The sequence below is a fragment of the Corylus avellana genome, chromosome ca2, assembly GCF_901000735.1.
Source record: "Corylus avellana chromosome ca2, CavTom2PMs-1.0".
Taxonomy (NCBI): domain Eukaryota; kingdom Viridiplantae; phylum Streptophyta; class Magnoliopsida; order Fagales; family Betulaceae; genus Corylus; species Corylus avellana.
Genome location: NC_081542.1, coordinates 16,736,490 through 16,744,859, shown reverse-complemented (window position 1 = coordinate 16,744,859; position 8,370 = coordinate 16,736,490).

Here is an 8,370-nt window from a genome sequence, read left to right as displayed (position 1 = left end):
TTGTTTAACAAAAAAAAAAACCCTTTTACACGTTATATACAAAATTAGTCCTATACAAAAGGTGTTGCAAGTTCCATTTGTCCCAAACAAGTGGGTTAGATATCTCAAGCTGCACGAGACAAGTAGACTATGCAATTTTCTCTCTTTGAGGTTACCTAAATTGCATTTAATTCAGACAATTAATCTCAGAAAAATCCTTCTTCTTGTCCACTCTCTTATTGTCGGATCTGAATCTAACAATTCAGATGGCAAATGTGAAAGAGTCTTTATGGGGCTTATTTATCCAAATAAGTGGACAAATAACTCAAAATTTATCAGCAATTCAAACAATAAATATAAAAACGTTTATATAGGGCTTACTCTTACTTGTCCAAGCAGGTGGACGAACAATTCAAAATTTACTTTATATTTACTCTTTCATGTATATTGCTAGCAATTCGGATGATAGAATATTTTCTAAGAGGTGTGGGGGGAAATGTAAGTATCAGAGGGTGAGAAGTGGAGGCGCCAACCTGGTAGCGGCTGTTTGTCCCCTTCGATTGGATTTTGTTTTACGGACGATTTTCAAAAGCGTGTGGTCTTAATTAAACGCTGCTGTTTGGCCGATCAAGCTCATTGCTGCCGTGTTGACCTCTTCCAATTTTGACTCAATTGCCTCCTAAATTCCTTATAGTAAAACGACATTGATATTGATATTTTGTACTTTAATTCTAACCTTTACGTATACTATACTCTTTTCTTTACGTGTCGTTTTTGTGATTTACAAAAGCAATTAATATACAAAGTGAATTATGGCTTGTATGGTCCACCATTATTTTCAAAGGAAAAGGTTATTTTTACACTCCAATGGATTAAAGTATCTTTTAATTCTTGAAGTTGAAAGGAAGTTTGATATAACAAGAAAAATCATATGTGTGCGTATTCTGATACGTTAAAAAGTTAGTCTCGTATTAAATTGATGATTTGCTTACTTTGAGCGAGTGGTTTAGAAAGGTGTTTATGTTGATACATCTTATATTGGTTCTTTAATAGGTGAGAGTCCTATGCTTTTTAAGTGATTTTAGAGGATTTTAGAGGAGCTTCAATTGTAATTTGATTAATCATTTGGTAGCACAAATGTGACTAGCGATTTTCCTCAATGATTATATTATTGGCACATACCTTACCGAGGCGGTTTTTGGGTCTATATATATATGATGGGTTGTGCGGTTTTTTGGAATTGAGGTTTTGAATTTTATCGAACTTTTGACTTTGATATATTTTATTGAATTTTCATGTCCGTTTGATTTAGCGGTTTGAAAAATAGTGAATATAAAATGTAGTCAATGAAAACGCAATTTTTAAAAACGTAATTAAACATTTGGTATAATTGTGATTCGGCTTTTAAAATCGAGGTTTGAGGTTTAGAATCGTGTGTTTTGCGAAAATACACCCCTCATACTGCACAAAAATGTGAATTTTTCTTCTTTGTTTTTTTTTTGTTTTTCAAATCGCTATTTTTTTAAAATGCACTCTTAAACATGATTGTTTTCGCGGTTTTGTTTTAAAATAGTGCAATTGGCGTGTAAAATCGCAAGGCTAAATGCACTCTTCATCTTATTAAATATTTGCATTAATTTAAGTATAATTAAACTTCTTTTATGGAGCCTACCATGTGCTAGCTTACTCAGAAATGCACTTGGATTTGATTATGCTTTGGTATTAGCGTTTTTACTTTTTACTTTTTTATTTATTTATTTCGGGTATAGATTTAATTAAATAATATATACAACTTAAGTAGAAAACGTGAGTTAAGCAACTTCTCATTTTTCAACTAATATAAATTCCTTTTCGTTTTCTTTTCAATCTTATCAAGTAAGGTTTGAACTTACAAATCTATTAATTCCATCCTAATTAATTTTTAATGAGTCATTACTCACTAATTAATCTTAATTATGCCTTATCCAAGATGCATTGGTAGGTCTAAATCAACTTTCTTTTACTTCTCAATTAAACTCCTTTCTCCATCAATCACCCCAATTTAACGTTCTTATCATTGTGCATATCATCATATATAATACATGCATTCTTATTTCAAAAATTTATTCCAAAAACTAATCACATTTGCAGAGTTAAATTAATCATAGAACCTCAATCTAATTATATTTCAGGTTCATTTTCTTTGGTTTATGAAAGCAACTTCATTTCTTCTTTAAGGTTGTGAAGCCATTAAAGCATGAATTTCACTGATTATAGCAAGTATATAGCAACCAATACCAAGAAATTAATGATGTACAGAAGGATGAGAATCTCTTTTATATAATTGCTTATTTTTCTTTTTCAGTAATTATCTGTCAAATGAGTTCTTTGTGGTTCTCTTTGCAACTTTTGTCTTCTAAAATGTTATTTAGTAAATGATATAAGCGTGGGCTTGATTCTTTGTGGTAATCAAGGCTAAAGTAGGTTAAAATATTAATTAAACACTTAAATTATTCACAACTTTTTATTAGTTTAAGTTTTTGAAGTAAGCAGAAATTAATTCATATGATATTAAAGTAGAGATTATGACTTTGAACCCTAACTAACCTCTACAAATTACCCTATTTTAGTTAAATAATATTTCACGTGTCGGATATGAAAGAAAAATTAATATTTGTTTTATAAAATAGAAAAGATCCACAAGGTCAATATATACCTTTTGCGTGGGGGAGTAGTTGTGCATAAAATAAATATAGAAATCAGGTTTGATTGTAATCTTTAATTGTACTTTGGTCTTCTAATCTTTGAAAATTTGAAAAGCCAAATATTTTTGGTGTTCTTTATATATATAGTTGGATGAATTGAACAAAGCTTCCAAGTTCGAATTAGTCAATCAGTATTTGTATTTCATTATCAAATGATTATTTTTTTTCTCTCTCTCTCTCTCTCTCTCTCTCTTTGTTGGAATTATCAAATCAGTATTTCACCCACAATTTGGAGACAAAGCATGGTTAATTAGGTGTTCAGATAACTAGTTAATTCGACTCTAATGAATAGTGAGTGCCCTATAGATTCCCCAAGTGTTTGCGCATGCATAGATGCCCCCAAAAAATAAGGGAATTGAAATAAAAAATTGTCTACAATTCTAGACACAAATATTCTCATGTTGGGAGTATTATATTTTGAGGATCATCGATCTAGTGCAATGAGGTTGCCCATTGGGTAGCCTAGCCTTGTGTGAAACAGCACCCTCAGGTCCTATTTAGTTTAGGCAGAAATTTGAATACCCTACTCGAGCTACGTACTAGGATGTTTTTCCGAATAAAGTGAAGTTTGAATGCATTCTCACATAAGGCAGTGAACAACCTTATTACACTGATTCTGTCCTATTTTTTCTTATTAGAGTAACAAAAACTTGGTGTTAAATATCCAAATGATGTCAAAAGGGTTAAATTTGGGGGATAAACTTTCAATTTATGAATTTTGACTTATAAATAAAGAGAGAACTTATTCAATTATATATTAGAAAACATATCCCAAATAAAGAGAGAACTTATTCAATTTCTTTTCATTTTAACCAAAAAAAGTCACTTTTTATTTTTTATTTTTTATTTTTTTTTCTAGCTACCAACTTTTTCAACGAACTATACCCTACTAACTATTCCATTTTAATTTTTTTTTTTCTCTCAATGATTTCTTTAATTTTTATTAAAAAGAGAGAAAATGATAGAGAATATTCAAAAATACCTTCTTCTTTTTTTTTTTTTTTTTAATGAATGAAAAATTTGGTTAGAAAGATGATTTCTTCACCAAGTAGAAAAATACATGTACTGGTAAGGGTTGTTGATACCTATAAATTAAGGTTTTCTTTCCCCTAAACAAGACCCTTAAATTCATGGTGAAGGCCGGCATACCGGACAAAGCAATGAGGAAAATTCAAATGAGCCAGACATTTCCTTTTCATATAATTTTATGACAAATGGAAGCAGATTCTCATCTCTTTATTTACTTCCATGTGGCACCCTTTGGAGCCCTAACCGTCATCGTGGATACCAGCTGATCATATACTTTTTTTATCGAAAGAGGTTCATATTGGCCGGAGGTATATATATATATATATATATGCCAACATAGATGATATCAGGTTCAACAGTAGAAATTAACAAAATTAAAGCCCCACTAGCTAGTGTGTCACTGATGACTGGGACACTCCAATTTGGAATTACAATTTTTTAAAAATTAAGTTTGTATGCATTATTGATACTCATATATTAAAACCACATTATATTGAAAATGGGCGGAAATTTCCTTCAACCAAGTTAAAAGAAAATTATATTCATTGAAAGTTAAGATATAAGGTATGTTTACTCTAGTAAAGAAGAGAGGGAAACCGATAAGGGTGATAGTTCAATGGTCTCAAAAGAATCTCCATGAGGTTGGGCATGTACTAGGGCCTGAGTTCGACTCCCGCAATGAGAATCCCTTAGCCCATTAGTGTTAGCCACCTTGAGTCTCATTAATCCTCTAGTGGGACGGATGTTAAGCTATGGCTCGATCGGTCTTGAGAGAGCGCCTGCGGTTCCCACCGTCTAGGCCCCTCCTGAGCGGCGCCCCGCAGATTGGTGTTACTATGGTTACGCTCAAGTAGGATAGCTACAATTGACCTCCTCCTCCAACCTTCTTGCTCAAAAAAACAAAAAAAAAAAAAAAAACTTGCTTCTAGGGATTAGCTAAATTAATGGTTGACTCATTGGTTGATACCACGAGTTTGGTTTTTCGAGTTTTCACCCGAGCAATGCACAGTTTTTACGAGTGGAATCATGTATTCGATTTTTACCCGACAATGGCTAGCCATGAAGTGGCGGAGAAGAGGAGGAGAGAGAGGAATAATTTATAAAATCAGCATCATGACTACACAGTAACCCCACGTGCACACCGTTATTTAATCCAATGTTTTGTTAGTCTTTTAATTGAAATAATTAATTAAAAAAACAATGTCTGATTTGTGCGTAGCGCGCAATCAAGGGGAACCCCCGGCCACTTGCTAACTAAAAGCTGCAATGCATTAATTTCTTAATGAATTAGAAAAATAAATAGGAGGTTTTCACTTTTCAAGGCAGCAGCCAAGAAGAAGTATTTAGTTAAAGTTTTGATGTTAACCACTCCATTAATTAATATTTGCTAGAATGGTAGACAAATTAACTCTCTATCAATAGCTGTGTAAATTAGTGAACAAGATACTACTAATGGTCCTAATAGGGATAGATAATTAATACCATATATACATATATATATATATATATATATAAAAGCAGTAATTTCAAATCTAGAGGTTAAATGTACTTTAACAATAACTCTACTTTAAGGAAAAGTTTTGTCTTTTTGAGTTACGGTCAAAAAGTTGACAAATAAGTCACCATTTTATATATGTAAGCAGTGATTTCAAATCTAGAGGTTAAGCGTACTTTAACAACTTTACGAAAGGCTAAATTTAATTTTTTTGAGTGATTGTGATAAAGTTGACAAATAAGTTGCCCTTATATATATAAAAATAATAGATAAGCCACCCTTATATATATAAGTAGTGATTTCATATCCAGAGGTTAAGCGTACTTTGACAACTTTACGATAGGCAAAATTTAATTTTTTTTGTGTGATTGTGATAAAGTTGACAAATAAGTTGCCCTTATATATATATATATATATACAAACCAATACTAACAACAGTAAATAATAATAGATGTATAAGTTTATAACAACAATGTAGTAGTAGTAATATGTAGGAACAATTACAATGTGACAGTGTTATAAGTATGATAAGGCTTCATCACTTTAATTATTTGTTATTATCAATTGATTATTGCAAATGAAACTAAATCCTTGAGTGTTCTATTGTAAATATGATGACAATGATGATCATAGTAAGTGGAAATGGTGAATGATTACTTCTTAAATGATGATAGATCGATTAACCAAAACTGGAAGAATAAATAAAACATTTATTTAAAAAAAATAATAATAATAATCACATTGACATGGCAGTTAATATGAGAAAATTCCCTTTGGTTACCAATGCTTACTTATGTAACCATTTTTGTCATCCGTGCGCCAAGAACTTTCTATAACTTTTTAGAATTCTATTTAAACAGGATTTTTTTATGTTGCATTTAACGGTGTATATGATTCTATTGAGTGAATATGTTATTACATTATTTTTAAATTCTAAATGACGTAATATAATGTATCGTTAAATGCAATAAAATAAAATATCGACCATGTAATAACTCATCTCCATTTAAAATAAAATATAAAAGATCACGATATATAGAAAATAAAATGCAAATTGTATTGCACAGCCTAGCTAGCTAGTTAATTATATGCACTTCCTCCATTGACATCAATAGAAGAATTCTCATTTCTTTATTGTCTATCATCGTGGTCCTCAATAGGGACATTAACCCGATCCATAGATAGTTTCATCTTAGGGGTGGTAATTTATGTTCACGTGTTGAGTTCAGGTCATATCGAAGCATGAATATTAGACTATATATATAATTCAATCATAAATTTACTCATTTAAACTCATTTAATTAAATAGGTTAAATCTTTTGACCTAACTAACATTCTAATTACTAATTTCTAATTTCGTGTCCAATTGTATGATGTTCATTTTTAGTTACCAATTCTTAGGGCAGTTGACAATCAGTTTTTATGTTATGGTGTCCAGGTTTTGGCTATTTTGGTTGGATGCATGGTTGTTTTGAAATGATAGAAATAGTACGATAATGATACTGATTAGGATGTGATCATGACTAAAAATGTATAAAATAATGCAACTGTAGCTCACTGGATTTTACAGCTGCTGCCTGTGCATCTATGTGAACATGAACTAAATTGTCGTTATTATATTAAAATATATAATTATCTAACGAAAATACATTGAAAAAGTAACTACTATTTAATTTAAATCATGAAATGGGAACTTTATAAGAGAATGTTTTCAATATTTTTTCTTCGGCTTAATTAATTTAATGCACAAATATATAATGGAATCAATATGGGAAAATCAACCATGATTAACGGGAACATCTTAATTATGCGAAAAACAATAAATCACAAAGGAAAATAATTGTAGGCATGCAGTTACATCTTTAGACTTTAAGCTAATGATAATGAGTCAAGAAAATATTAAGACAAAATGCAATTACATAATAGAATAACAGTGAATAATGAATGTGGATGGTCAAAGAAAGAATATGAGTAGGTTCGATGAATTAAGGTCTCCTATAATTTTAGATAGAACTACAAGGACTTGCTTCCTTCAATTCAGAGCATTCATTGTAACGAACAGTCGAAATAACATGACATATAAGAAAGTTAAGTGAAAGTTAAAATCACCGTCTTTTTGCAATGAATGGTGAGAAATGAGCCACTTCATCTTAATTAATACATAAAAGAACCCAAGAGATATGAGTAGGTTAGGTGAAAAGTTATGAGTTGTGTCCGTTAGGATTGAGGGATTTGACTGACTAATAAAATGAATTGGTTTTGAGTTGACCCATATGGTCAGTCGTATGTATACCCATAACTCGAACACAAACTCGACCCATAAATCTGAATTGTCACCCTTATCTAACAAGAGTGGTTGGAGTAGTCCGACCACCTCTTGTCTTTTAATAGTTGAACCAGCATTATAAGCAGTGACAAGCTGGGGTGAAGCCACCCACCCTCCAAAAAAAACAAGGAAAATAAAAATTATAAGGTAAAAATGTTTTTTTTTTTTTATTAGTCTCTGCCTACTAAAATTTTTGACCTTTAGCACCTACTCGTACCAAAGTCTGCCTCAGTCCCTGAATTCATAAGCCCTAAACTTCATGCAAGATGCTGTGTATATATATAATATGTTTTCCATTAAATTTGCTATCTTGGAGGCTTGCTGTTGTGGGTTATTACAAAGTTTCTAACTAGTCGGCAACAAATATTCTTCTTTGTTAGGTTATGTTTTGGCACATTCGGTTTATATGTAAGTTGTTGAAAATGAAGCATCCCAGCATGTCCAGAAAGTTGATTCTAGAAGGCCCTGTCCGGACCGCCAGAAGCCAGGTCCGGGCCCAAGATCCAGAGAATAACTGTTGAAGGGCCTGTCCGGACCGCCAGAAGCCGGGTTCGGACACAAAAACCAGCAAGCATGTTTTGAAGGGCAAGTCCGGACCGCCAGAAGTTGGGTCCGGACCTGATTTCCAGACACTATGTTTTGAAGGGGAGGTCCGGACCGCCAGAAGCTGGGTCCGGACCCAATTTCCAGCAAGCCCTTTTTCTATGGGCTGTCCGGACACAAGAGTTGGATGTCCGGACACCACTAGGATACGCATATGTAACCCTAGCCATGTCCGGACACCAACTTATCCCTGT